Raw genomic sequence first — 15,043 nt, forward strand, 5'->3', positions numbered from 1 at the left:
GTATCGGTAGGCACTAAGCCACCAGTAGTCCACGTTGTTGAAGCACTCACACATGAGTATTGCTTCCCGGTCACAAGTCTCTTCTAGGACACCCCTTGTGTCGGTGTTCCGAACCGCCGACTAGTGATTGTACGCCGTGCTCTCCTCACTTCCAATGGCTAGCACACAAGAGACAAGGAATTGTACTAGTTCGGGAAAATCCCTACGTCCAGTTTTGGCAGGAGTCATATTCTTTGGATCAAGTGCTGAAGCGTCCCCACATAAGTAGAGACTAAATGTGATCCAATTATCAGTCCCAGGAGGCTGATAACACATTTATTCAACAGATAGTTCAGAAACCGTACAACTCCCGAAGGAGCGGGCGGGCAAGCCACACCCAAAGCAAGACTAAAGCGATAACAATACAAATCCAAGTTGCAGTCCAGTCGGACTCCGGGCTGCAATCGGAACTATGCGTCAGCGGAAGCATCCTGCAAAAGGGCCAACACCGCAGGCAGCGTTGGGTGCAGACGCAACCTCCTACTCGAAGTCCTCGGCGACGAAGTTCGGATCCTCCTCTGGAGTAACAACACAAGGGTGAGTACAAAGTACTCAGCAAGTCCAACCCCATCCACGGAGGGGGATACAACAAGAATATGCATATGAATCTTCAAGGATATAGCTATGGTTTATTTGCAATAAAGCTGAATTTTAGACATATGTAGGGTTTCATTTTAAAGAAGTTTCATGAAAACATTTTAATAAACGATATATCAAGTGGGGTTGATCCTACATAAAGGATCCAAGTTTTATCGCTACCGGACTCCCCGTCCGCCGTAGCGCACGGCACAACTGCCGGACACTTCCAAAATTCCACACACCCACACACACCGTAAATACCATTCATCCCCAAAAGCTAGTTGTGTGACCGAGCCGTAACTCGTCCAATGCCGTGGACACGGCTACCCGGATAGGTTTTAACTCTGCAGAGGTTGTACACTTTTCCCACAAGTAGGGTACCGTATCGCGATCACCTTAGTGACGGTACGGATCCTAACAAAGCCATTACCCACCTTAGCCAACACTGACTAGTCCACACGGAAGCACCCAAGGGGTTAGCAACCCATCCACGGGGCCGAAACCGGGACCTAAGTCACCAAGAGCTTAGTCCTTTTCCAAGGGCTCCCGTTGCTCACCAGCACACCTGAAGCCTAGCAGTTTAGCTAGTGGGGTTTATGCTAAGCCGTTGCCCATACAACGGTCGAGTGGTTGCACGATGATGGAATCAGGCAGGATGACACATCAACTCGGTCCTTAGCCATGACAAGATGGATATCTCCCACTCTGCTCAACCACTTAGGTACGAGCCCAACAACCCGGCATTCCACACAAGAAACGCCCATCCATCTCATCCACCACCTCTCTTTACACCGAAAACCCACTCCTCAGTTGAACATACTCACACATTTACTTTCCGAATAAACAGATGTAGTCATGTTTGAATTTGGATAATGAGTTCCTAAGCATTCTAGCAGTATTTATCATCTAAACAGAGCAACTCATATTTAGAGATAAATATGGGACAACAAGGAATAATCATAACAATCAAGGGGTGGCTATCCAACCATGTCTTGCGATAAAACAATATGCATTTTATAAAACAGGCCAATAGATTATGTCTGAAAAACTGGGTATTAAATATGCATCAAAGGGTGAGATTGGACTTGCCGTTCTCAAAGCCTTCCGGGAGCTCCTGCTCGCGGTACTGGTCCTCGGGCTCGGGCTCGCGGTCGAACTCCTCCTCGCGCTCCTCCTCGGTACTCCACGATCTACGGCACACACAAACGAGCACACAATAAATAAAAAGGAAAAAGATTTTACCCGTTGAGCTCCGAACAGGAAGTATGAACGGAAAATAGGTAGGAGGGGTATTTTCATGAAATTTTGATATGCCTCGGCGGAAATATATGAGAGGGGGTCGTGGTCGAATTTGGGATTGATTGGAGGAAATTTGGCGCATGAAATGACGGGTTAAAGGGGTATTAGGGGCTTTAAAATGAGGTTTAGGACTAAACCGCGAGAGTAGGGGCCTATCTGTAATTATTTTTGGAATGGTGGGAGGACTTGTTCGCGAATAGGGAAAACTTGAGGGTTAGATCGGGAGAGGAGGGACTTTATCCTCTTCTTCCTCCTTAGGCCATAACAGGGGATGTGGGGGAGGGTTGACCGGCGGCGGGCCGGCCGGCCTTGCTCGCCGGCGGCGTGGCCGAATGGTGGGGAAGGGAGAGGGTGGTGTGGGGGACCCGTTTTGGGCCCTCACCTTGGCCGGCGACGGTGGGGGAAGGGGCGCCGGCGGTCGGTCCAGGAGGGGGCGGCGGCGACTAGCGGCGGCGGCAGTCGGGCGCACGGGGAGGCAAGGGAGAGGCGGCGGCGAGCTAGCGGCGGTGGTGGTGGTGCGGAGGGCCGGGCGTGGCCCCTTTTATAGGCCGTCAATGGAGGGGCGGCCGGTGGCAATGATGGTGGCTGGGACTTTCCGGCCGGTGGCGTGCCCGGGCGGGCTTGCTCGTGGATGGCGTGGCGGCGTGGTCGACGAGGAAGCACAGGGGCGGCGACTTCATGGGGAAACGCGCCGGGACGAGACATCCGAAGACCGGCCGGCGGACGGTCCGGCGCGGACGGTCCGGCGCGGCCGGCGGCGCCGGGCAGCACGCGCGGCCCGGCGAAGGAGCCACGCGCGCGCGCGCGCGGCGGCGCGGCCTGACGCGGGCGGCCGGGCGCGGTCGGCCGGGCGCGGCCTGGACGGGAGGAGCTAGGCGACGGGCGCTAGGCGCCAGGAGAAAGGTGCGGTAGGGAAGAAGGAAGGAGAGAGAGGAAAGAGGAGGGAGGAAGAAGAAGAAGAAAGAGAAAAAGAAAAAGGGAAAAAGAAAGGAAAGAGGAAGGGAAAAAGGAGGGGCAGCTCAGCGAAAGACGCGGGATTTAGACGGCTCGCGTGATGGATTGGACGGGCACGCGGCGAAATTTACGGGGAGCGGAAAAAGAGGGTTGACGAGTCGGGCCAGAACGACGGGTCCGACGGAAGGGAAAAGATTTGACGGAGCTCAGCGGTCGGAAAAATTTTGGAATGCATTTTTAACGAGTGATTTAATTGGGTGTATTTTTACGGGCGTTACAAGTGCACTGGGCTTACAACGGGGTGCCTGCAAGCAGGCATTCGTGCAATGTGTGGGTGTATGCGTTGAATGTGTATCAGAGAGAAAGGAGTCCCGGTTCCCCTTATATTAGCTAGGGACCGAGCAACAATGTTGAAAAATTGAGGGGGTTCCTGACCTCGAAGGGCGAGGGTCATGGCGTGGTCGGGGTAGCCTTGCGCCAAGAAGCCTCCTTGTCCAGTCCTCTTGATCGGTTGTGGGCTTCGCACGCCCTGCACGGCAGCTCCTGTGCAGCGTGGGCTACTTACACATGACCTAGCCTGCTTCCACGGCATGCCTCATCCTAGCCGCACGGTGTGAATGGACGGAAGAGGCCGTTGACGTCCGCACCGGAGATGAATGGGTGAGCCCCGGTCAGCAACCTGGGCGGGGCGTACCGCTCCCCTCGGCTTTCCCCAACCTGCCCATGGCCAATCTGCGCCATGACGAACGACACTAGGTCCCACCTTGCCTGCAGGTCCGTACGGGATCTGGCATAGTGGCATGACCTTGAGCTTGACTAGTCGTCTTGGCGGTGAGAGTGATGATGACGTTAGGGTGCATGGGCGCATACGGCCGTGCATGGCCTTGTCCTGTGAGTGGTCCTGGGCGGTTTATGGGGTGTAGCCTCACCCTCGAACACCTGTTAAAGGTCGGCTTCCTCCGCCTGGTCATGTCCCCCGTGGGGCGGTCGAAGAGGCCATGCCCCACATTTAATGCCTCTGGTACGGTGCAGGTCTTCCTGAGCCAAGGAGTGGGCGGGGTGCTATGGGCCCCTTGCGGGCCCTCCCCCGATCTGGCCGGACTTTCTTGAGCCACCTCCAGCATACTTCTAGCTGTTAGGCCTTTCTTGAGGGTACCCTGGTACAAGTACCCCCTTTCTTGAGGTACCAGGTACCCATCACCTTGACTTTCCATAAAAGCTTGGCCACTAAGGTTCACATAGTCACACCAAGTTCCCTGGTCACCTTGATGCCGTCTCCACTAATAAGCTTCTCTACAAAGGAAGGGGTCTCCATACCCCTACACACGGTTGTCAACACCGCTCCACACCAAGCCGGAGGATCGAAGACTTGCCGACGAGCCACCAAGGCTCCAAGGTGCCGGCACATCTTGTACAACCGTGGTTCACTCCTAGAACCAATCACAATATAGGCACACCTTGCACTCTCTCTTTCTCTAGGCCTATGCTAGCACTAATCACTCTTTAAGCTTGTGCTAAGCCTTTGATTAATCACTTATGCACTTTTGGTGGCTTGGATGTATTCTTGATGAGTCTTGATCTCCAATGGACTTATGCACACACTAGCAACTTCAAATGGGTGAGTGGAGGGGTATAAATAGCCTCCTTGCGCCAAGTTCTTCACTGACACATCAAAAATTCATCCGATGCTTTATCCGATGGTACCGTCGGATCATCCGGTGCTTAAGAGCTTCTAGCCAAAACCTCTTTGCAAACTTCACAAAGTAAATATGTTTCGTCCGACGCTCCTCTTAGCCCACTATCAGATCATCTATCGGATCATCCAGTGCTATAGGGTTTTCTTCATTTCTATGCAAATTGCTCCGATGCATGTAAAATACAGGCCATCGGATCATCCGGTGCACTTGAACTTTTTCCCTGATTTTCCCGTTGTACTGATTGCTCCGATGGTTAGTCCGACGCTTACTCCGGTGGACCATCGGGATATCCGATGGTACTGAATTTTCTGATTTAAATACCAATACTTGCACACTGAAAATACCATAAAATAATCCTAGATACCATAGTTTGGTCACTTGAATACCATAGCTTGGATGCTTGAATATCACGATTTGAACCGTTGCCATGATTTTGCAAATTTGAAAATTAAAAAACCTACAAGATACATGCTTGACAAATCATTAGTTCCAATGACTATATTGTCACTCAATCATCAAAATCTGAAACTATGACCTAGTGGGACCACGTTCGTTGCAATCACCCATCAGGCCGCGTGCCAGGGGACGATCGTACCAAAGTCTAGGAAATAACAGTAACCAAGGCATCGCATTGGCTGGCTGCTGCTCGCACTGGGAGCGTGTTAGCGTGGGAGGAGTGGAGAGGAGATTCCGAGCCCGAGGGGAGGCGTGCCCCCGCCCCGCCTGCCGATTCCCCTTGCTCTATCGCCGCTCCGGCGACCTGTCAACAACGAAGAGTGAGGTCTAGGAGTGGCGTGGTGGCCTGGTAGGTAACGTAGCGCGAGTTCGTGCTCAAAACGATATTACTAGATGGTTCGTCCACCGAAGTTGTGCGCAATCTTTTGCATTCTCCGGTTCCCCTCGTCCCGCCCGCATGGGATGGCCGGTGGAACTAGTGCAAAAGTTACAGAAGTTGGTCTCTAGCGGTGTGTGTGTGGCAAGCGTTGACCCAAGGCACAAAGCCAACAAGCGACCCACGCACGCACGCCGGAAGGTCACATCTGTCACTCACTGTCGTCTAGACGTACAAGACTCTTCACTCCAGCCGGCCGGTCCTAGTCCTATTTAACTCACTTCATTGTGGTCTCCTCATGTGAGTTGTGACCGGTCGACACCTCGCACTACGTCAGAAACGATTTGTACTCACACAAGCAAATTAGCATGCTGACGGATGTGATTGGCACCCGCCAGCACAAAGCTTCCTTGAGCTGGCGAGGGAGCATCCGCCAATACAATGGCTCCTGTGCTGGCGGGCGACGCACCCATCTGTGCTGGCGGGTGCTTATGTCTAGTCACCCACCAACTGTACAAATGACCTCCAAAAAATGATTATAAGAATGTTTCTTGCAATTAACATGTACAAATTTTCACAAATAAGATCAAAAAATTTCAGAAGATGATGTTAAAGACACATGTTTCATTTTAACTCAAACCATGAAAGTCCATGAAAGATTCACAAAGTTTTTAGGTACATTTCTCACTTTTATTAAAACTTTTAGTGAAAATAAATTCTAGTAATATCTAAACGTGGTCCAAAAATTATATAAATTGGTATGGAATCATTTTATGAGTTCACAATCTTGACATAAAAGTTTCAATATGTTATAAGAAAATTGGAATATATATTGTTCACAGATGTATACTTCATCTACAATATTTACTAACTTAGTACTATAACTAATTCATAAAAATATGATTTCTATCAAGTGTAATTTTTAGATGCACTGTAATCTTCTATCCAGCATAGATCGTGAATGGAGAGCGGGCTTTATTGCGCCTCTCCTTTATCTCCTCCTCCTTTCTCTCTACATCTCCTATCTCTTTTACTGCCTCTCACTTATACCCTCCCCATCTGCGCATGGCCTGCGAGCGGGCACCAGAGGCGGGCGGCGAGCGGGCAACGCTTGGGGGCGATGGCAACCGACAGGCGAGGGGTGGCGGTGGCCTGCTGCGATGGCAACCGGCGGGCGAGGGGTGGCGGTGGCCTGCTGGGAGCGAGCAGCGACAGCCCCGTGGGGACGAGGAGCAACGGCACCGGCGGCTCCGTGGGGGCGACGGGCGGCGGCGGCACGCAACAAGGTAGGGCTCCTCCTCCTCACCCCTCCCCTCTTCATCTTCTTTCTCTCCCCTTCCACGGCAAGATCTGCGAGAAGGATTGGGAAGGGAAGGTTGGGGGACGGTGGCTTCCCTTCTTTATTTGTTTGTTTGATTTTTATTTCATCTCTGGTATCTCAGGCGACGGGTGGCGGCGGCTTCAGCGGGCGGCAAGAGCGGCGGTGGGCGTGGCTTTGGCGGCGGGTGGGACGGAGGGGCGGCGGCTTCAGCAAGCGGCGGGAACGGCGGTGGGCGCAGCTTCGGCGACCAGTGGGGTGGGCCTGAGCACGGCTTCGGCGGCGGGCGGGCCGGTGACGGGCAGCGACGACATGACTGCAACGTACGGGCGACGGGCGACGTGCATGCTTTTTTTTCGAAAAATTAACTGTGCTGATAGGTGACATAATCACCCAGAGTTTGGGAGGAGAAATGAACATAATCACCCACCAACAGAGTTTGGGAGGAGAAGTGAACTGAGACCTTGTTTAGTTACTCTAAAATCCCAACTTTGATATTATAAAAAAGAAGATTCCCCCTTCACATCAAATTTACGGTAAATGCATGGAGTACTGAATGTAGATGAAATCAAAAATTAATTTGCACAGTTTGGTTGTACTTTGCGAGACAAACTTTTTAAGCCTAATTAGTCAATATTTAGTCAATAATTCATAAATACAAACGAAACGCTACAGACCCGTTGGGGGCGCTCTTGCGTCCTTGGACACAGCCACGCAGGGCACGGCGCCGGCCAGCCCTGCCCCTGCTCATTGCAACTGTGAACGAGGCGGGCGACCAGGACCCCCTGCGGCAGATTCCTGCTGCCACCATCTACAGACCTACAGCTAGAGCAACAGCAAAATTTAACTGTTCCCGGTACATCTGCAGATCCTGCGAGGGTGCATCAGATCATTTCCTTTTGCTCAATTTACAACGCATTGAGAGGCATCGCGCCCCGGCTAATCGCAGCAAGCTGCACACATTACGGGGGGTCGCTGCAGCACGACCCAGGACGAGCAGGCCAAGCGTGAGCCTGACCGCTCCCTGAGCACCAGTGCCAACACTGCTCACTTCAACTGTGAGCCACGAGATTCATGGTCCAACCGTCCCGGCCATCAACAGCAACGACGAAATCTTCTTCCTGCGCTGGCGCTGCACATCAGGAAATTTCGGAAGCTGCCGCCTGATCATGGAAATTTCTGAGATACGATGCGATTGAAGACCAAGTCACGGAAGGCATGGCGAAGAAGAGCTTTGACATGGAAACCGCAATATGTTACACTTTGGAGTCGCTGCAGGATGCAGGGCGACTGCAGACGCGCACCAGGTGAGCCGCCCCTCACGCTATGGGCTATGGTTTCTGTTGCTGTACAAAACTACAAAAGCCATCCCAGTCATGGCTCTGGGCAGCTGAGAGCGTGACTCCCTGAGAGGCAACGTTAAGCTACCCCAGGCAGCAACAACTCTTTTAACAGGCTGAGACGACAAAACGATGTCCGACCATAATGTCAAATAATGTATGGCTTCATCTTGTTAAATGAAGGAGGTGAGAGCTCCCTTGTGAGTCCTACTGTCCAAAACACCAAGAAAAACACCTGCATACAGAGGATGGACGGGAGGCACTGCCAACACGGGTAACTTAACTGTACACGAGGAGATAGAGTAAAGTAGTTATTACCATTGTGCTGGTGGAAAAATGCTGAGTCTGAACCAGTCATTATCAAAAGAAAAAATCCTGTATATTCTATTTCTTGATTGACTTGGGTCTGGAAAGTGAAAACAAATGGAAGGGTGTCTGTCAATCTGTCATACATTAAAAGAGACTTAGAGAAACAACATGGAAGTAATCTTATCAAGTAGATGGACATTGTACTTACCAGAGCTAGCACTGAATGTTACCAATCATGTTCTCTTTGCAATCCTTGCAATATAACAAGAGGTCTTTCAGCGCATTGAATTAAGATAAGTAAAAACAAGAAACGGAAGGGAAACAAGGAGAACAAACTTAGTAGTGATGTAATTCGGGAAATCATTGATCTGACGCTCTATTCCACGGTGGCGGTGTGTTCCCGCGGTTAAAGAGAGCTGACAAAAATTATTCGTGCATATGTCAGTGTAATTAGCGTGGTGGCAAACTCAGAGCATGCATAAGACATCTAATCGAATAACTTTGCATTTCGGTTCAACTAAACATGTTAATGTGGAAAAGGCATTTGTAATATTACTAAGCATATTAACTTTATTCATGAAAACCGATATATAACACTATATACTTTTATTTAGAAAAACTAGTTATAATTATGAATTAACCAATTAAATCTTAGTTTATGAAAAACTTTTTATTAGAAAAGTAATTGAATAAGAATTAGTCAAGTTCACATTTAACTTTGATGTTAAAAACCAGAAACAGGTAAACATACACGGCTAGCGCATAAGTTAAGGTGAAACGAACGAGAACAACAAAACGGACTACTCTAGAGCGTAAAATAAAAGCGTAAACTAAACTAGTCGGTAGAGAAACGAACTAGCGAGATTGGCTCTAAGGAGATAGATGAAAGGTATGCGCACAGAGAACTAGAACAACATAGGTGACTCACAGAGAGACAACTGAGATAGAACAATAATGAGACAGGATTCTTAGGGAAACACAAAACAAGCATGATAGGATTACTTAGATAGAGAAAATGAGCAGCACAAAACTACTCAAGAAGATAGAGACCTACTAGGCAGAACAGAAACTCTAAGAAAAACTATTTGGTTTACTAAGGCACACAAACCGTGCTCGAAAAGGAAAGACTTGGTTAGCTTTACGATACAACTAGATCTGAGATGTAACTGGAATTGGAAAGATCTAAAGCTTTACAGAAAGCTGGATCTACAGAAGAGATACTGAGCTAAAGTTGACAAAGAACGACGATCAAACGATTTGCATTTATGAAAGCACAAAAGACTATAAGCTAGGTTTATTTTAATTAGCAAAACATGTGTAAAGGATATTCCGGAACGAAAATACCCTAAGTTGTGTAATACCTGCCATTTTAGTCATCAAAGTGACTTTGAAGAAATGGAAGCAATTCGTGAAGAAAAGAAAAAGAAATTGGCCAAAAATCAAATTCGGGTCAAATTTGACCGAAATTTGAATTTTGAATTCGAAATTCAGAAAAATTCGACAAAAATATGGAATGGAGATGTAAGGGTGATTAGAACTCAAGTATCAAAATTTGGGACAAGAATTGGTCCTGAATACCTCAAGAAAATCAAAGAAAGAAAATGAAAAACAAGTTTATTGTTCCTCGTCCGACAATAGCTGTTTCAGAAAAACAGCACAGAGTTCCTTTTTGGAAATTGAATTCTGTTGAATTTTTCAAATAAGTGGATCCAAAAAACTATACCATATTAAAGTATGGACTTTGGACAAGCATCTTTAGGTGTTGTTGGCCAGGAACAGTGAGGGTAACAATTTCGAATTTGAGCTCAAAGTCAGCACATTGTCACGGGTTGACTGTCCTGCTGAAATTGCCTAAGTCTGAAACAGCAAAAATAGCTGAGTTTGGAGCCAATTTCAGAGAGATCTAGTGCAAAGGGTATGAGTGATTATGGGCAAAATGGAATCCTTGGATGTCATAGAACATGAATGGGAAGAAGTTGGACCGGAAGAGAAAGATTTGGATCACTAAATTGATTTACGAAGTCAGGTAAATGACCCTGTCAGGTGACTGACGAAACTGAATGGAGGGATAGAACGGTTCAGCCATTTGCCCGAGGAAAAATTCAAACTTGAAGACTTTTTGATGTTTATCTCGGGCAAAGGTTTAAATATGAAGTGTAGAGCTCAAACTTATCTACAACTTTGGTTAAGACACTTGGGGACCGTCGGATTTGAAATCGGCCGTGATGGAGCTCTAAATTTTCGGGCGTCAGAGATAAGGAAGGGGAGGATGACAGATTCGAGCTCGACGTGTCGCCGCCGCCGTTCTCGGTCGCACGCCAGCGCGGCAGCTACGCCACCTCCTCACCACGCAAGCCTACTAGTAGACCACGGTGTCGCCCATGCGTGCAGTAAAACGTTTGTATATCTACCGCTCCCGCGCCGCCCGTTTTACCGCCGCTCTTTTCACCGCCGCCGCTCCTTCTGTCAAGCCGCTGCCGCCAAGCAAAATACTCCCACCACACCGCAGCTCCCGTCGATTCCTCTCGCCCACTCCTCCACAGACACCCCAGCTACACCCCAGCCGAGCCGTTGTCCAACATCCTTGTCGGAGTAACCGTGCTCGCCGTTGTCTCTGTCCGCCGTCACCGCACCACCTGCTCACGGTGAGAACCCCCTTGCGCTTGCTCTCTTCCTTTTTGGGTAGTCGTAGGTAGGTCCTTGGGATGCCAGGATGGTGTAGCAGTAGTCGTTGGGGTAGGTTGCGCCGTCGTCGCGCGTAGCCGCGACCGGCCGTAGGTGCTGCCGCCCGCCGCCGTGAAGGGAGTGGCTCCGGCCATCTCCTGAGGAGCTGTTGCCACGCGCGGGTGCGTGAGGGCACAGAGGTGCTTTTCCGACCTAGCCCCGTCGCCGGTAGGGCGCCGGCCGGCGAGCCGTGCCGCCCCCTGTCGCGCCAGTTTTGGCGGGAGGAAGAAGAAGACGCTAGAGCCGCGGGCCCGCGCGTCAGTGGAAAAGAGGAGGAGAGGAAGTAGGCCGGCCGCAGCGGAGGCCAGTTGGGCCGCGGTCTTGAAGGCCTAGGAGCACGCGCGGTTGGCCGTAGAGAGAAAAGGGCCGGAGGCCCAGGAGAAAGACAGGCCACGCTCGCGAGGGAAAGGAAAAAGAAAAGTGGGCCGTTGGGGCGTCACCGGTGGAAAGAAAAGAAGAGAGGAGAAGAATCGGCCCAGTAAGGCCCGCCCGGGGGAGAAATAGGCCAGCGGGTAGATTGAATAGGAGAAGGAGTGGGTCCGCGCCGCGGGCCCAGCGTAAGAGAGAGGGGGGTAGAGTCGAGTCGCGTGAGAAAAGTTGCCGGGGGAGTTTTTCGGGAAAATTTAGATTACCTTTATAGAATAATTAGTTTAAATCCGAATCTCACCATTTAAATCACAGAAATTTCTAGGAATGTCCAAAATTAGTGAAACCAATTTTGTTAGGCTTGTTTTATTTTCCTTTACGCATTAAAATTTTTATACCCTAGAAAAATAATAAAAATTTGGGTATTTATTTATGCCTTTCTTTTAAGGTAATTAAATAAATACTTAATCTTTATAAAATGCATAAAATATGGAATAACATTTTCATAATCACAAATTATTCTTAACTCATAGGAAATTAGATTTTCAAGTTAGAAAATAATTGTAACATTTTCTAAAAATAAAAGAAAAGGCCTTAAGTAAGGTTAAGTAAGGAAATAAAAACTGTGGGCTAATCTTTTCGGGTTTTCGTGTGTTGGCTTGCAAATTTATCATGATAAATTGTATAGTCCTTGTTGGCTTGCAACTTTATCATGAAGGAAAGTTGTATAGTCTTTTATTCAAAAAGTTGCATTCCTAACCCCTGCATATGTTGTGCTATAGACCCCGAAGCACCAGAAGGAGATTACTCAGAATATTCAGAAGGATCTTCGGAGTTTGAGGAAATCTTTGAATTGGTCCCCTGCGAGGCCAACCCTTCGGACAGTGCTAACTTTTTAAGCGAACAAGGCAAGCCCCGGTGCATTACACCTATTATTTTGAAGTCAATATTTCATGTGTCCTATATTCAGCTATTTGCTTTATGTATGCACTAAGTCTAGGAGTTGATTGAAACCCATCCTTGTGCATTATCATACCTTATTTTAAGGACATCTTTGCCACTTGTTCAACCTTTAGTAGACAACCCAAGTCTAGAATTGCTTAGTTGCCTAGATGCTTGGTTTACCAACCTTAAGAAAAACTTTTGAGTCATACATGTTATTTATGAAGAGATGACTTGGAAATTGAGGAGTGGGCAGAAGCTAGGGATGTAGTTCTGTCTGCTAGATTAATCTGGTTAAGGCCCGATTCGTTGTCTTAACCTTTGATCAAGTGATAATCATCTGATCACTTACTGGGTATGGGACCAGTAAAGCCCAGTAGGTTAGTAAACTCTCTGATCGGGAATACTTCGTACCCGCGCTTGACGTGCTGGAGATTGGCAGGGGCGTAGCCTGAAACTCACATGGTGATCGGGCCAGACGTGGGGTCCCATGTGGGGGTGCGTCCCTGGGTCCGGGTAGTCTTATTCCCAATCATTGGATTTGCTAATCGAAAAGTCGTTACGTACGACCTGGACAGTCGTATATAACTGGTGATCAGGGTACTCTCCTGCAGGATGTAATATGATCCCGATCGCCGCAATTCTCAGTTATGAATGCACTTGATCACTGTTAAGCATCATAGCATAAATTCATGATGTTATATCTTCTGTTAATGATTGATGTACGACTTAATACCTTGTTTTTCGCAATTAATCTTTTCTCATCATCTAGAATGGTTAGGTAACGACTTAACTCAAATAAAAGATAAAACTAAGGCATCACTTGTAGTAAGCTTTTTGGCAAAAATGTATCAACCAAGTACACCAAAAAGCTATCATGTACTTCCAAGAAAAACTATTATATTGGTTAGTCGGGTAAGACTTGCTGAGTACACCGTACTCAGGGTTATCCCTTGTGGCTATCTTTTCAGAAGCACCGCAGGAGTCCACTGAGGAGGAGGCCCCGAAACTCTAGGGTATTGTTATGAGTCTCAAAATACCCTTAGAAGAAGTTTTATAATGCTCATCTCCACCTGAACCGTTTATGTTTTAAGTCCTAGAACTCTATCTAACACTGCACTATTAAGTTTGCTTCAAACTATGTTCTGTATTAACTCGTACCTCTTGTATGTATGTAAAAATGTAATATTTATTGATGCTATCCCATCGCAGATACTATCCTGATGTATGGCTATGAGACACGACGTGGATTTTTTGAGGAGTCCTAGGAACACTCGACGGACGACCGGACTTATACTGTTTTAAGTGTGCTTTGGATAATTGCTGCGTCGGCAGCAATTAGGCGCATTTAAACCAGTTTAAGTTGGACGGTTCTGCCACAAGTTGAAATTGATGCAAATTATACTTTATTTGCAAAACCGAGGTAAATCCTAGTCAAGTTTTATTCATAAATGTTTATGTATAAATTATACCAATTACACACTTAACTTTAGAAAGGTGAGAACAACTACTCAAATAAACACATATACGGCTCTATGCGGTGGCACGTCCGGCGGCGGCGCTAGGCGCGAGAGCGCGCGAGCTGACCCGGGGCGAGGCTCGCTGCGGGACTGGGCGACCATGGGCGACAGCAGGCAGCGCGTGCTAGTGCGCGTAAGCGTGGGCGAGGCAGGTGGCTCAAGGATGGTGGCCTACACGGGCGGTGCTCAGGCGCGCAGCGCAGGAGGGGGGCGCCGGATGAGCAGGAGCTCCGGGTCGACATGGCCGGCCGGCATGGACAGAGAAAAAAATAAGAGGGAGAAGGAAGGGGGATCGCCGGAAACAACCAAACTCGTGTATAAACGACAAAACAGAACGAGAACGACGAGATGAACGAGATGGTGCGCTCATCTTTGGCCAGAGATGAACAATGGCGACGGAAAAGTTCGCCGGAGTTGGAGAAGAGCTCGCCGGAGTCGGGGAAGACGACGAGTCGACATCGGATTCGCGCAATCCACCACACCATGGCGTAGAGATCGAAGAGAGGAACTCCGTGGTGGTATCGGTTTTCGCCAGAAAAGCTCGCCAAAGGTTGGCGAAGACCAAACTTTGACTTCAGATCCATGAGGCTAGGAGAGGCAACTCGCGAAAACGTTTTCATTTCTATATATATATGTTGGGTTCGGAAAAAGTTATTTTCGGGTTGACTTTTCTATTTTTGAAATTTCTGAATTTATTTATCTTTGCGAAAAAAATTTCAAAAATAGCTGGAGTTGTTTTCTAAAGCTAGAAAAATATCTAGAAACTTCAAAAAATTCTGAGATAAATCTGAGAGTTGGATTGGGACACAAGGAATCCAAATAAAATACTTGGAGCTTGTGAAAAAAATTATAGACCCCTTAAAAATTGGATTTAGCTCTAGATAAAGGAGAATAAATTCTAGAAAAAGTTGGAAAATTTTCAGAAGGGTTCGGACAACATCTAAACACATAATAAAATATTTTGCACTCAAGAAACACCAAGATGCATTGGCATGAATGCAACACACAGAACAACCTTATTTAATTTAGTAAAACAAACAATTATTTTTCACATACTAAATTTCCTACAAAGAAAAATAAATGTTAGGAAAATTTTAAAATTATGAGAAAATCATTGTTTAATT

This window comes from Setaria viridis, chromosome 4, assembly GCF_005286985.2.
Source record: "Setaria viridis chromosome 4, Setaria_viridis_v4.0, whole genome shotgun sequence".
Lineage (NCBI taxonomy): Eukaryota > Viridiplantae > Streptophyta > Magnoliopsida > Poales > Poaceae > Setaria > Setaria viridis.